Source organism: Lissotriton vulgaris, chromosome 1_1 (assembly GCF_964263255.1).
Source record: "Lissotriton vulgaris chromosome 1_1, aLisVul1.2, whole genome shotgun sequence".
In the NCBI taxonomy this organism is placed as follows: domain Eukaryota; kingdom Metazoa; phylum Chordata; class Amphibia; order Caudata; family Salamandridae; genus Lissotriton; species Lissotriton vulgaris.
The window spans coordinates 239040069-239056416 of record NC_141685.1 but is presented as its reverse complement, the minus strand read 5'-3'; the positions used below and the strand labels follow the sequence as shown (position 1 = coordinate 239056416).

Here is a 16348-nt window from a genome sequence, read left to right as displayed (position 1 = left end):
CCAAAATGAAAGAAACAGCGGCAGTAAATAATGAAAACCAAAGCGCCTGGAGAGCCAGGCCACGAGGCACCTTCTCACGAGCGGCAAACATCTGTCGAAATCGTCAGTTTTTCAATTTGTGACACAACCACGGAGGAGAGCTGCGGCAGAGGGAGGGGGGGGAGGCTAGAGATAGTAACCTCATGTCCGCGACGCACAAAAGCAAGACGATCCTCCCGGGCAGACGAGACCAAAACAAATGGCGGATGCAAGCTTCCAAACATTTTCGGATTCGGGGGCGTGTTCGTGCTGTTCTAAAAAGGGGTGTGGCTAAAAAGTGGAAAGAACAGCACAAACACGCCCCCGAATCCAAAATAGACGGGGATTGTTTGGAGTGACTCCCTTCTCCTCCAATGGCTGGCCTCCGTTTAGGAAGCCAGCCAATGGAAGAGAATGGAGGAGAGAGGCGGGTTATACCTTGCTTACTCAAAAACATAAAATCTCCGACTTCCGGCTGGCAAGCCCGACGTCGGTCCGAGACCTAAAAAAAGACGGCTTGAACATGAGAGAGTATAACGAGAGACGTGTGGTGAGTAGCAGAGATGGTCAGGAGAGGGGTCACTTCACTTGTGTGATAGACACAGGGCAACAGCGCTAGGAAAGGGGCGGAGTGACGTGATGCTGGACGGCCAGGGAGCAGGTATGGAGGTATAAAGACCGAGCGCACAGGAAGGGCTGCTGTGACAAGATGTAGATGCCGCATGGGAAGTGTAGGAAGGTGGATATCTGACTATGGTTACCCCCAAACTTTTTGCCTGGTGTTTAGCTGGTTTTTGACTTAGTTGGCCTGGGATCCTGCTATTCAGGGCCCCAGGCTGATTGCTCTCTCCTTAAAATGGACTCCATGTACCTTAGGTGCATAACACAATTGGAATTGGTTCACCTTATAGGCCCCTGTAACAGTGTACCATAGGTACCCAGGGCATAGGTGTAGCCAAGGCCTACCAGGGGCTGCAGCATGTATTGTGCCACCCCTGGCCTGGCCTCCATATTTGACACAACTGGCTGATCACTCAGCTGGGGTAAGTTGGTGTAATCACCTCTTACTTAGGTACAGTATGCCTGTGCCTAACCCTAAACTGGACACATATGTTCCTATCAGCCACTCCTATGGAAGGCCTCATCAATCCTGGAGGCAGAGTGCTTGGAAATATGTGAGATGGTGCTCTAGCATGAGCTGAGCCTGTCTGCAGCTGTCGGGAACCACTCCCTAAGCTGTTCCGGGATATTGCCATACCATATACTCTTAAGTGCATTATAATCCTCGCGGTTAAATGCTATCTTTGGTTTGGCTTTATCAAAACATGTCGAGTAAGGTGTCATACGAATTGGAATACTATCCCCTCGCCAGTTCTGGCGACGGGGATAGCATTCCACCCTTCTAGAGGGACACGACATGTGTGTAGCCTTAACCCCGGTTAAAGTTAAACAGAGCCTCAGCTCCACAAAATGGACGCTGCCACCACAGACACAAGTCTGGCCTCCTGCTGCTGACCGAAACTCGGCAGATGGTGGCCTGGACAAAGGGTTTCCTGCCTTGGGAGGTGCGAGCACCACCCCAGACAGGATTTTGTGTATTAGGTAGGACAGGGCTGAAAAGAATCAGACATGCCCGGGGCACACAAGGTGTCCCCGTGCATAGGCCAGCCCAAACCGGTTCTGGGGCCTTCCAGCCCCAGTCCTGGCGCGGAGCTGGACAAAGGAAAGGGGGTGTAACCGCCCCCCTTCCTGGTTCCTCCCAGAGGAGGGACCTAGTAGGTGATCCACCCCCTAGATTGGAATAAGAGGGGGAGCAGTGCCATTGCACAGCAGATCATCCCGAAATCAACTTAAACTAAGAAGAAGACTGGACTTCGACATTCTGCTGCACAGAAGACTGAAGAAGAATCTCCCTTGTGGCCAAGGAGTGACCACCCTGTGAACACAGGTACCAACCAGCAACTCGACGTCTGCTTTGCCGCCGCCTCCCGCCGGAGCCCGAGCCCAGAGCCCGACAAGAACCAGATTCCCAGACCTCTCAGAGCCCGATCCACAGTCCCTGCAAAGAAGGGACCCGTGGAGGCACCGAGTGACGTGGGACCGGACCTCTTGAAAGACACCCGAAAAGCTGACTGCGCAGCTTCTGAGGCATCCTCGACGTTGTGCTTTGGGGATTGAGAACCCCCACCACCGAGCAGCCCTTGCACCGAAGATCAGCCCCCCAGCATCTCCACGATCTGCGTGGGGCCCTTTTGCACTGTGCCACTCGACGCGCCATCCCGGCCACTAGCCACGCGGCCAGCGGCCATCTTGGCGACGAACCCGAAGATTTAAACAGCAGGTCTGGTTGCTCCAGACCTACCCAAGCTCCTGTGAAAAGGAGCACCCGCTCTGACCTTGCTGGTCCGAGTGAACAGCATCTTTCAACTCCTGCGTGGCTTGCATTTGCCAAGGCCTGTTTGCTCCGATCAGGTCGCCGACACCGCCAACAGCGAGAGGCCTACGTGGGACAGCTCGTGACCGACTCCTGGACGTCCTCGACCCCGGGTATCCACGTGGCTGCAGAAAGAAGCTACCCGACAACGCCTGTTTGCACCCGACATCACCTGGTTCCACTCTGGTTCCACGGCAGTCACTGGCTAGTGACTTTGAACACTGTCCCCTCTGCTTTCAGGTCTTCACATCTTCAGATCCACCCTTGGATCCACCGGAACTCTTCTCATCGAGCCGCCTGCAGCATCTCCTGCTCCAAGCACCATCGACCAGCGTGACGAAACCCGACACATCTTCGACCCTGTGCACCCGCTTCCTGTGGGTGAGGTAACTCAGCTCCGCCGGTGCTCCTGCACTGGTACACATCCCAAGGGCCTGTGTTTTAAGTTTCAGCTCCGTAGGTCACTCGGAAGGTTCCTAACTTTCTAACTTTGTGCTTTTTACGCACCATAGACTTTGTATTGAGAAGTGCGTGCACTTTGAACACTGCACCCGAGTCCCGTGGGCCTTTCCCGACTTAGTTAACTCCAGTCTCGAATAGCTCCAGCGATTCCCAAGGCCCTAGGCCTCTTCACTTTCCTCCTGGTATCTCTTATACCACTTATTTAGTATATGGTTTAGGTGGCCCCTAGGGCTCATCCATATTGTGCAACTTTTGTGTATTTTAAACTGTCTTGTGATTTTACGCTTGTGCTTCTGTGCTCATAAAGAGTCCAGGGGATTTTATAGTTAATAAATCAATATATATTTTCAATATATATCTGTGTGGTGTCCCTTTCATTTGGTATTCAAGGGGGTTGTGTATGGTATAACAGCTGGCTTCACATGCCTTTCAGAGTTTAGCCTAAGACTGCTTTGTCCACGTTACCACTAGGATAACTGGTCTACAAGGTTGAATTACAACCATCATCATAAGGGTTGCTTGGCATGGTACAAAGTGATCACTAGAACTAGTGAGCATTATATACCAGGCCAACTTCTCACATTGGTGAGCAGCGGATTGGGATCTGAGCTTGCTGTTGTTTTACCATTACAATCTTTGAGATTATCATTTGAAAGATCATACAGGTACCTGCTAGGTACATATAAAACAAGACTAGTATACTTAAGTTCTACTGAACTTAGTTGTTGTAGAGCAAAGGGAGTAGCACACCCTAGCTACAACTACTAGATAGGTTTAGTAGGAAAACACCAGTGTAGGTAGATTGCAACACATCCACCCACACTAGAGCAATGTCTGGAACAGAGGGGTCCAGTGGACTTACTCCTGTTGAGAGTGACCCTCCAAGGGCACCATCCCAGTTTGCTATTTTTCCCTTTAAGGAATTAAGACAGCTTTGTGTCTTAAGGGGTCTGAAGACAGGGCCTACCCCTACTACAGACCACCTAAGAGAGCTCTTGGATCAGTCTGAGGCTCTAAAGACCTCTAAAGCAAACCCCACAGGGAATGCTGAAGGAGGCCATCCTTCAGAGGATGACACTGTAGACACCCCTACCCCTATCATCCTAGTAGATGAGGAAGCCTCCACCACTGGAGCTCCTCAGGTAGATGAAGAGGAAGAAGAAGAAGAGGAGGAGGAGGTGGAAAGCAGTGAGTCAGATGATGACAGAGATAGTCAGGTGCTGGTCAGTAGACTGAACCAGGCTAACTTAAGTCAACTTGGGAATGAATCAGGTAACAACCCATTCAGACCCCCAGGTGGACTTAACCAGGGCCATAGGAGGAGAAGGCATCACTCAGGTGAATCCAATACCTCCCATGTCTCTAGAGGCTCTCATGGTCACTCCAGAAAGGAGATGACTAGCCCTCAGAGAAGGGAACATGAGGCCAAAATGAGAGAGGCTGAGCTTAGGATCCAGAGGCAAGAGTTAGAGGTTGCCCTGGCTAAGGAGAAACTTGCTAGAGCAAGACAGCCTAGAGAGAGTGGATTAGGATCCACTGGTGGCAGCACTATCCAGAAGGATAAAGACAGGTCCTTTGATACAAGAAACCTGAGTAAGATTGTGCCCCCCTACAAAGCTGGGGATGACATCCACAAATGGATGACTGCACTTGAGAGAGCCTGCATGGTACAGCAGATCCCTCAGGAGCAGTGGGCAGCAATCCTGTGGCTCTCCTTTGAAGGTAGAGGCAGAGACAGACTCCTCACAGTTAGTGATGAGGATTCTAGAAACTACATGGTCCTGAAGAGTGCTCTGATTGATGGGTTAGGCTTAACCACTGAACAGTACAGGTTAATGTTCAGAGATACCCAGAAGACACAGACTCAGGACTGGTCTGAATTTGTTGAATGTGCCACTAAGGCTCTGGAGGGCTGGTTGCTCGGAAGTAAGGTTACTGACTATACAGGATTGTATAATTTAATTATGAGAGAGCAAATCTTAAGTAATTGTCAAAATCAGCTTCTACATCAGCACCTGGTTGACTCTGATCTGACCTCCCCACAAGAATTGGGTAGGAGGGCAGACAAATGGGTCAGAACCAGGATCAGGCCTAAGAACCAGGGTGGTGACCAAAAGAAAGAGACTACCAAGCCTCAAGAGAAGGGTGGGGATAAAAGTAAAGAAAAGACTTCCCCAGGGCCCCAAAACTCCAAGAATGGGGGTGGGTCCCAAGACACTTCTACATCCCAGAAAAAGCCTTATTGTCATACCTGTAAACAGGTGGGGCATTACAAAACAGATAGCTGTTGTCCCAAGAATGGCAATAAGGAGAATATACCTCCAGGTAAGGCTCCAACACCTCCTGTCACTGTTAGCAGTGGTCCCCCAGGTGGTGGGAGCACCCCCAAGAATTTGGGTGGGTTTACTTTTGGAGGACAGGTGGACTCTGGCCTATCCAGGTCCCCTAACTCAGATACTCTTGTCTATGAGACTGGCATGGGGTTTGCCAATTTCACTGCTTGCCCAAACACTTTGAGCAAGTATAGACAGGAGCCCCTCATCAATGGCTTGAAAGTTGAGGCCTTCAGAGACACAGGGGCTAGCATCACCATGGTGGCTGAATGTCTAGTCCCCTCAAGGCAACTTTTACCTGATGCCAAATATCAGGTGACAAACATTGATGGCATAGAATCCAATCATCCCATGGCAGTAGTCAATCTTAGCTGGGGAGGTGTCACTGGCCCAAAGAGAGTGGCAGTGTCAGCAAACTTGCCTGTAGATTGCCTACTGGGTAATGATTTGGAAATCTCAGCCTGGGCTGAGGTTGAACAGCAAACCCATTCTAGAATGGTAAATCTCCATGGAAAGGTTAGTGGGGCTGTAATGGCTACAGCCCCAATTCAAGATGTCCTTCCTGAAAAGGTTGGGAGGGCTGAGCAAACCTCAGCCCCATCTTTAGATAACTTCCCTCCTGGAAAGAGTAGCAGGGCTGCACTAGTAACAGCCCATACCCAAACTAAGTCTCCTCCTGAAAAGGTTGGTGGGGCTGTGATGGCCACAGCCCAAACTCAAACTGATACATGGGTAGTGAAGCCTGAAATGATGGATCACTCCACCCAAACAGAGAGCATTGAGGAGGAAGAGAAATCTCCCTCCCACCAGACTTTAGGAAAGGATCAGCCTCCTCAGGGAACTGATCTTACTCCTGATGAAGGAACTGTCCCAGAGGTTGTTAGGCCTGGCCTAACAGAGCCTCTGATGGCAGTGGACCCTTCTCAGGTGGGACCCAGTCTGGAGCAGGTGACCTGCCCCTCTCTACCTTGCCTTACTCAGCCCAGGGCTGCAGAGGACAAGAAGGACAGTGAGACCCAAAGGGCCCCCTGTCAAATAAAGCACCCCCATCAGCAGATTAGGGGCACCGAAACTAGTAGCCCTAGTGAGGTGAAAACTTTAAAAACTCCTGAGGGATCCCCCTTAAAAGTAGTTAGGGACCTCCCCCAGATGGATATTGTTGGGCACAGCCAAACCTGGGACCCTAAGGGCCCCAACCTGAACTGTCCCTCCAGTAAGCCAAACAGAGGGACTCAGCCTCCAGCTTTAGGTAGCCAGAGGTTGACCCTGAGAGCACAGTGCAACTCAGTCAGAGAAAGAAAGGCACACATGGTGGAGAGTGATTGGAGGAAGCTGAGCCCTACAGAGGAAACTCACTTCAGTACTCCATCTCAACACCAGCCTTTGACTTTGCAAAGACACACCACAGGTAGAGATTCCCTATGGTGGAGACCCTCAGATACCCTTAGGGTGAGGGATTGCTTAGTGGACCATGAGACAGGGGGTTACCAAGCCAGAGCTGGTACTTCCTTATATGGCCACTTAGGCAATATAGGCTTACCTGGTCAAGGATAGCCTTATCTCCTTTCGTTTGGGGGGGGGTTATGTAGGAAGGTGGATATCTGACTATGGTTACCCCCAAACTTTTTGCCTGGTGTTTAGCTGGTTTTTGACTTAGTTGGCCTGGGATCCTGCTATTCAGGGCCCCAGGCTGATTGCTCTCTCCTTAAAATGGACTCCATGTACCTTAGGTGCATAACACAATTGGAATTGGTTCACCTTATAGGCCCCTGTAACAGTGTACCATAGGTACCCAGGGCATAGGTGTAGCCAAGGCCTACCAGGGGCTGCAGCATGTATTGTGCCACCCCTGGCCTGGCCTCCATATTTGACACAACTGGCTGATCACTCAGCTGGGGTAAGTTGGTGTAATCACCTCTTACTTAGGTACAGTATGCCTGTGCCTAACCCTAAACTGGACACATATGTTCCTATCAGCCACTCCTATGGAAGGCCTCATCAATCCTGGAGGCAGAGTGCTTGGAAATATGTGAGATGGTGCTCTAGCATGAGCTGAGCCTGTCTGCAGCTGTCGGGAACCACTCCCTAAGCTGTTCCGGGATATTGCCATACCATATACTCTTAAGTGCATTATAATCCTCGCGGTTAAATGCTATCTTTGGTTTGGCTTTATCAAAACATGTCGAGTAAGGTGTCATACGAATTGGAATACTATCCCCTCGCCAGTTCTGGCGACGGGGATAGCATTCCACCCTTCTAGAGGGACACGACATGTGTGTAGCCTTAACCCCGGTTAAAGTTAAACAGAGCCTCAGCTCCACAAAATGGACGCTGCCACCACAGACACAAGTCTGGCCTCCTGCTGCTGACCGAAACTCGGCAGATGGTGGCCTGGACAAAGGGTTTCCTGCCTTGGGAGGTGCGAGCACCACCCCAGACAGGATTTTGTGTATTAGGTAGGACAGGGCTGAAAAGAATCAGACATGCCCGGGGCACACAAGGTGTCCCCGTGCATAGGCCAGCCCAAACCGGTTCTGGGGCCTTCCAGCCCCAGTCCTGGCGCGGAGCTGGACAAAGGAAAGGGGGTGTAACCGCCCCCCTTCCTGGTTCCTCCCAGAGGAGGGACCTAGTAGGTGATCCACCCCCTAGATTGGAATAAGAGGGGGAGCAGTGCCATTGCACAGCAGATCATCCCGAAATCAACTTAAACTAAGAAGAAGACTGGACTTCGACATTCTGCTGCACAGAAGACTGAAGAAGAATCTCCCTTGTGGCCAAGGAGTGACCACCCTGTGAACACAGGTACCAACCAGCAACTCGACGTCTGCTTTGCCGCCGCCTCCCGCCGGAGCCCGAGCCCAGAGCCCGACAAGAACCAGATTCCCAGACCTCTCAGAGCCCGATCCACAGTCCCTGCAAAGAAGGGACCCGTGGAGGCACCGAGTGACGTGGGACCGGACCTCTTGAAAGACACCCGAAAAGCTGACTGCGCAGCTTCTGAGGCATCCTCGACGTTGTGCTTTGGGGATTGAGAACCCCCACCACCGAGCAGCCCTTGCACCGAAGATCAGCCCCCCAGCATCTCCACGATCTGCGTGGGGCCCTTTTGCACTGTGCCACTCGACGCGCCATCCCGGCCACTAGCCACGCGGCCAGCGGCCATCTTGGCGACGAACCCGAAGATTTAAACAGCAGGTCTGGTTGCTCCAGACCTACCCAAGCTCCTGTGAAAAGGAGCACCCGCTCTGACCTTGCTGGTCCGAGTGAACAGCATCTTTCAACTCCTGCGTGGCTTGCATTTGCCAAGGCCTGTTTGCTCCGATCAGGTCGCCGACACCGCCAACAGCGAGAGGCCTACGTGGGACAGCTCGTGACCGACTCCTGGACGTCCTCGACCCCGGGTATCCACGTGGCTGCAGAAAGAAGCTACCCGACAACGCCTGTTTGCACCCGACATCACCTGGTTCCACTCTGGTTCCACGGCAGTCACTGGCTAGTGACTTTGAACACTGTCCCCTCTGCTTTCAGGTCTTCACATCTTCAGATCCACCCTTGGATCCACCGGAACTCTTCTCATCGAGCCGCCTGCAGCATCTCCTGCTCCAAGCACCATCGACCAGCGTGACGAAACCCGACACATCTTCGACCCTGTGCACCCGCTTCCTGTGGGTGAGGTAACTCAGCTCCGCCGGTGCTCCTGCACTGGTACACATCCCAAGGGCCTGTGTTTTAAGTTTCAGCTCCGTAGGTCACTCGGAAGGTTCCTAACTTTCTAACTTTGTGCTTTTTACGCACCATAGACTTTGTATTGAGAAGTGCGTGCACTTTGAACACTGCACCCGAGTCCCGTGGGCCTTTCCCGACTTAGTTAACTCCAGTCTCGAATAGCTCCAGCGATTCCCAAGGCCCTAGGCCTCTTCACTTTCCTCCTGGTATCTCTTATACCACTTATTTAGTATATGGTTTAGGTGGCCCCTAGGGCTCATCCATATTGTGCAACTTTTGTGTATTTTAAACTGTCTTGTGATTTTACGCTTGTGCTTCTGTGCTCATAAAGAGTCCAGGGGATTTTATAGTTAATAAATCAATATATATTTTCAATATATATCTGTGTGGTGTCCCTTTCATTTGGTATTCAAGGGGGTTGTGTATGGTATAACAGCTGGCTTCACATGCCTTTCAGAGTTTAGCCTAAGACTGCTTTGTCCACGTTACCACTAGGATAACTGGTCTACAAGGTTGAATTACAACCATCATCATAAGGGTTGCTTGGCATGGTACAAAGTGATCACTAGAACTAGTGAGCATTATATACCAGGCCAACTTCTCACAGGAAGGGAACAGGTATGATGTATACAGCCAGCTGGAGCACAAGGGATGTGGCAGAAGGCTTGAGGGGGCTGGTATAAGTAGAGAGAACCAAATCACATCCTTCGCGCCATCAAAGACCGCGTGAGCCTTTAACCCATAGTGCGCTTGATTTGTAAACAAGCAATGCGGTGATAAACACACAGGTAAATGCTTAGGGTCGGATTGCTTTACGTGAAGCAAGTGTTTTTTATTTTTTTTAACCTATGCCACCAGTGAAACTAGATCTTACGTAGGTTTTAAAAGAACTTCGTCTCTGTGGCTACAAAATACCAAACAAGATCAACCAGGAGGGAGAGAGGGTCGAAATCAAGTGGGGCATATGGCTTTAGAAAACATACAACCCACAGTGTTTACAGATGACCGCATTTAGCAGTAAGGCCCCTTATTTTGTGTAACTCACTGCACTTCTTCACGATCACAGCATTACAACATAGCCATTAAGTGAGCCAGTAAAATTTTGGTGCTTACACTTGTGAAAAATTACACTTTCGAATTATCAGAAGGCACCCTGCTCATCTCCTTAACTCGTGAAAATGTAACTTAATTAAGGGACCTCAACCCAAGATGATCCTGAATTAAATTGATAGTCCAAGCGATTGGCACCCGTTTTAGTTGCCCCTGTGCCAGACATACACCCTTCGGTTATAAGCACAACAGCTGCCTGTGTGCTGGGCTCGCTCTGGAACACATGAGGAATTGCGATTGAATGAGCAGCCCTCGGCCGATCTGCCTCAGTGTAAAAGGGGCTAAACTTGAAAACAGATGTACTTCAATGTTTCACTCATTACGTCACTGTGCTGAGTTTCAGCTTTTGTAAAATACAAGCCAGCATGAACCAGTCATCACATCGGCCGTGGACGATGTAAGCTACTAAAGAGGTGGGGCCACTCGGAGGAGGCACTGGTGGTTACAGCCTGCTGGGCCACGCCCCCCTTCCCCTTACTCGCCGGTTAAAGGCATGGGCTGGAGAGGGCACTTATCAAGTGAGTGTCTGAAGAACGAGGCTGAAAGAGAGAGAGAGATAGAGAAAAGAGCGAGAGAGAGAGAAGAGCGAGAATGAAAGAAAGAAAAGCGAGAATGAAAAAGAGAAAATCGAGAATGAAAGAGAAAAGCAAGAATGAAATATAGAAAATCGAGAATGAAAGAGAGAGAGAAGAGCGAGAATGAGAGAGAAGAGCGAAAATGAAAGAGAGAAAAGAGCGAGAATGAAAGAGAGAGAAGAGCAAGAGAGAGAGAGAGAGAACAGCGAGAGAGAGAGAGAACAGCAAGACTGCAAGACAGACAGAAAGAAGCGAAAAAGCGAGGGGGGAGCAAGACTTAAGGAGACGGATAGTAAACAGAACCACGAGAGAGAGAGAGCAGGAAAGAGACAAGAGAGTGAAGGCGACCCGCTTGTGCAACTAATTAAATAAATAAACAAGCGTGGCCAAAGCGGACCGCGCTTGTGCAGGCTGGCTCAATATCCTGTGTCTCAAATGTGACCATTGTGTGCTTACACAAGATGAATGCGTCCTTCTGTAAACCGTTTAAATATCTTCCACCTGCAACCATACTCGAGTAGACCGTCAGTACGTGTGCACACATGGAGTGTGCCAAAGAAACCAAAGAAGACCAAAACAAAAAGATGGCGACTGTTCCAGTGAGGCGAGGCGATGTGGCAACATCTAGAGCACCGATCTTGGAACTGTGGAAGGGGACCTGGCATCGGCTCTCCCACACCCACCAAAATGGAAAAACACGCCATCCGAAATGCAAAACAAAACCACGGCAGAAAGCATTCAACGCCTACAGGAAACACCAAAATGGAAAGACACGCCATCCGAAATGCAAAACAAAACCATGGCAGAAAGCATTCAACGCCTATAGGAAACAAGCTCTCGGCATTGCTGTGGCGGGGGGCTGGGGAGCTGGAGCGCATTCCTTTGAAGTCTGATGGGGGGTGCGGGGGAGCGGCTTGGGAGCAGATTCCTTTGAAGTCTGATGCCCAGGCTCAGACAAATTGTGATGTGGGAGTGGCTTCCTTTGAAGTCTGATGCCGAGGCCGATGGTGTTTGATGTGCACGCACCTGCCTCACACGCCTGCCTCACATAAACTGTACGCGATCCACAGTAGTTTGGTAGACTTTTTAAACCGCTTACTAGAATCTCGCCTATTTATCCCTAACAGGATAAAATAGACGAGACCTAAAAACAACACTACGAGTTCCAGAATGCAAAGTAATGGCATGAATATTAGATAGGTTGCATGCCGAGGTGCAGCGGGGAGCAAAAATAAAAAAAGGTGGACTAGGATGCGTCCCAGTGTAATTATCATGTTATGTTATGTTATGTTATCAGTTTTGTTGAGCGCGACAGCTGCCCCAGCAACGGGGCGTCCCGGCGCTAGGAACCAAAGCATAACCAACTGAGGAAAAAAAGGGGGGGGGTAGGGGGAGGGGACTACAGAGGAGGAAAGAGGTGCGTTTTTACTGCTTTGCGGAAAGCAGACAGATTGGTGAGGTGACGAATGTGGAGGGGCAAGGAGTTCCATAATTTAGCTCCCTTTACTCTGAAGGAGCGATCTCCGATACGGCAGACCTTCGTTCGAGGGACCACCACTAGATGTTGACCCATGGAACGAAGATTGCGTTGGGGGTTATAAGGAGTAAGCAGCGATCGGAGTAGTTCAGGGCCATCCGTTCTAAGGATTTTAAAGGCGATGATAAGAGCCTTGAACTGGATGCGAGCTTCTATGGGCAGCCAATCAGTGCCTGCGATGAACCCAAACAATACATCCATCCTTTTCATTATCCCTAAAAGCAACAAGACTCCAGACGTAGGTCCCATGCTTGCTGCAACTCTAGAATTAAGCTGCATCCTACAGTCAAGGCCCAGAGAGGCTGAAACCAGTCTTGCACTGCTTGTGTTCCGGTTCAGAAAAGATCAGGCCCGGCACTTCAGGCTGGTCTGCTCCTATTAGAAGGATTCTAAGTCTGATTTGCATATTCCTGCTTCCTGTCTGACGTGGCATGGTGGGCGCACGATGATGGAGTGGGATGCAGCCGCAGGTAAATACCAGTGCTTCAGATTTAGGCCTCAACATCCCTGGAAATGGCATCACATCCCTTTAAGCCTAATGATGTCCATGACATCACAGGAAATGACATCACATCGGATCCAGTGTGGCTACAGAAGAAATTAATTTGCACTTGTAAAGCACACTTATACCCCAACCGGGGTTTCCTGGCGCTGTACGCATACCGCTGTGGAACCCTTCCTGGCTTTTCCCTGTGAAATGTCCACTCCTAGGCACCCCCAAGGTGAAGCCAGGCATCCCAACGCTGTTGGGGCCGTTGTGGAGATTAAGCAAGCTATTGCCCAGAGTTGCAGAGTGGGACCCATGATTAGAATAGGCACCGAGGCGAGAATTATCAGGTTCAAGGAAATTGAGCCCAAGACCCGCCGAGGCAGGAATTGAACCCTGGTCCCGGGCCAGACATCTGCATCAGGGTCTGCCACTCTAACCATTAAGCCACACTTCTCCATAGATGGATATGACATCAGGAAAACGACATAACAAGACATAGATAAAATACTTGTTAAGGGTATGAAGGTACTGAAGTGTTGGGAGCTCCAGTAGCAGCGGCGAGGCAGGCAAGGTAGGGTATGTCTCTTCCCTCTCCATTGCAGAGCCAGGCAAGGACCAGGCTGCACAGCCCCCTCTTCCTTCAATGACATGGAAGAGATGACATTACAGCCCGCTCCAGCTGTGCAGACATCTCTTCCACTCCCTTGAAAGGCCTGGTATGGACCAGGGTGCTTAGCCTGTTCGTTCTCTCTTGCATGGCCTGCGGAGGACCTCTGGGTGGTGAGGCCAGCGGCTGAGGCACTCCAGACACCTCGCACCCAGAGGACAGGGCAGGCCTGGACAGGCCTCTCCTCCAACTCCCACAGGACAGGTGTTGTCTTCAGCACAGGACAGTCCTCTCTTCCAATGCCCACAGGACAGGACCCCCCAGGACAGGCCTCACCTCCTCCACATGACAGGCTTCCCCTCCTACCCCTACAGGACAGGTTTTATCCTCAGCACAGGGCAGGCCTCGCCTCTTCTTCGTCCCCTGGACAGGCCTCACCTCCCCTGCAACCCCCTGGACATGTTGCATATCCTCTGCACCCCCTGGACAGGCCTCACCTCCCCTGCACCCCCCCCCCCCTGGAAAGGCCTCACCTTCTCTGCAACCCACTGGACAGGCCTTACCACCTCAGCCTCTTCCTGGCCAGGCATCACCTCCACTCTGCACCCCCCTCCCCGCCCCCGGACAAGCCTCACCTCCTCTGCCACCCCTGGGCAGGTCTCACCTCCTCTGCACCCCCCTGGACAAGTCTCACATCTTGTGCATCCCTCAAGCCTGGGACAAGGCTCACCTCCTCTATACCCCTCCTGGATAGGCCTAATCTCATCTGCCCCCACGCATAGGACAGGCCTGTCCTCCTCTTCACCACCTGGACAGGCCATACCCCACCTCCTCAAAACCCTGCTGGACAAGCCTTGCCTCCTCTGTACCCCCCAACATAGGACAGGCCTCCCTTACTCTGCACTCCCTGGACAGGCCTCTGCACCTCCTGGAAATGTCACATCTACTCTGTACCCCCTAAACAGATCCCACCTCCTCTGCACCCCGCTGGACAAGCTTCACCTCCTCTGCACCGCCCAGCACAGGACAGGCCTGACCCCCGTATTTACCCCCCTGGACAGGCCTCACCTTCTCTGCACTCTCCCTGAACAGGTCCCTGCAGCGACTTCTCAGTGGAGGATTCTGAATTAAGGACACAGGAGCCCAGAGTTCATCACAGCCAAACAGCGCCTCTCCGGCTCCGCACACGCACCGTGCCTCGGTGCGCTATGCACAGGCCCCGAAAAGAGACACTGCTCCCCGGGACCTGCCCAGAGGCGTCAGAGGCAGGACAGTGGCTCGTCTGGAGGGCGCTTTCATGCCACACACCAGATACGAGGCGCTACACACGAGGCACGAAATCACTCCGAATATAGAAAATGACAGAAATGCCCTGCTCCATTTTGCATCTTTCAGCCCTGGTACCCGGCTCTGTTGATGCAGTTCCCTCAACTATCCCTCTCCAAAAAGTGACCTTTAAGCCACGAAGTGTTCTCTCTCGATGAGAGCTTCCCCTGCCCCCCCCCCTCCGCCCCCCGCCACCCCTGGGTATTTCGGACTTCTGTGGTGATCGTGTCTTGTGCAGGTGACACTGTACCCAGGCGCGCAACACCCATTGGACTCCCCGGGCTTCAGCCCCTCCCCCTTGACCCCTGGACCACCACCTGTAGTGCACGGCGCCCTGCAACTGAGCTCCGCATTACCACAATCTGACCCATTACATGCAGAGGGTCACACAGGAGCACTGTCCTGCAGGGATGACTGTTCTGGGCATTCACTGACTTAGATGCATGTCTGCCAGGGGGCATCCATACGGACCTGGTGCTGATGGCACCACGGATCCAGCGTCACTGGGCAGCAGATATTGCCCAGAATCCTGTGCGTGGGAGGCGCCCATGTGGTCCACACACCAGGCCCTCAGGTGGTGTTTGGAACTGGTCACGCGAGGTGAACGGCATTGTAGAGCACGGCAGCCAGAGTTTAGAATCTAACATCGGATTCTGGGATGGGGTTCACGTCACCCCCTTCGCACTTCCCAGCACACCTTCCTGAATGTGATGGGTGAAGCTGTAATACCTTTTTAAATGGGATAGATAGATGAATTCCTGGTGTATCAAGTTATTTAAAACCACCACAATATAAAAACAGCAATCTGTTTACAAATTATAAAAACAGAGCAAAAACATAGTATAGCTTTTTCAATCCATACATTTGGCAACCCCAGAGTCCGTTCCGAGCCTGATCCACACGATGTTGTCCACACGGGGTTAGAAAGTCTTGCAAATAAGGAGAAGATTACAACTCAATCCTTTCACAAAAAGTTTGATCAATCAACAGATAATTGCTGGTAAATGGGGATTCACTAAGTTCCTGTATCTAGTGGGGTAGCATGTTAGAACAACTGGTGTTAATCGCCCTTAGTGTGCCCATCCAGTGAGGTCTTGTGGAGGTTAAAAAGGGTTGAGAAGGCACCTGGGAGGATTTATTTCCTTAACTTCTGGAAACAATGGGTCCTTGACTCGAATTTCACCCTCATTTATATTGAGACGGTTTTAATTTTCACCCTCCCAACATGTCGAAAGCATCCCTTAAAGGTCAATGAAGTGGAAACAGGCATTTATATATATGCATATATGATAAAAACTAAAGGTGAAAGTAATGTTATAGTTAGGTGAAAGTGGCAAGTGGAATAACGCTGATATTGTGAAATGGTTACCAGAAGACAGGGCTAGCAGTAGGGCGGTGCCCAGGGGACTAATGGCTTCTCTTAGCTATCTTGTTACTCCCTTCTTAGTGCATCAAGATGCTGTTACATCAAGAAATTATTACTTGCACTCAGAGCAACCTGATATCCCTGTCCCTAACTCTCTAAAAGGGTCTGGGGACCCCATATCCAGGGACCATTTTGTAATGAAGAGGGGCCGCAGGCCCCCCCTCCCCAAGCCAATATAGGCCCCAGGGAGCCTACCCCTGGGGCAAAACTTACACAAAATGGGAGAGGAGCCCGTGACACCCATCCCCGAGCCACTATCAGCCCCAGGGCCCTCTTGGGACCAGCTTTATTAGACAAGAGTGCC

The 16348-nt window shown here is 51.1% G+C and overlaps 1 protein-coding gene across 1 annotated transcript in view; it reads right to left on the bottom strand.

Annotated features, from left to right (window-relative positions):
* The window catches only part of LOC147745330 (uncharacterized), a 39486-nt gene extending 25002 nt beyond the window's left edge, over positions 1 to 14484 (bottom strand). The window contains 1 exon segment of the mRNA XM_086952235.1: positions 14361 to 14484. The gene's annotated coding sequence lies outside the window, so the exon portion shown is untranslated.
* Between the last annotated feature and the right edge of the window lie 1864 nt (positions 14485 to 16348).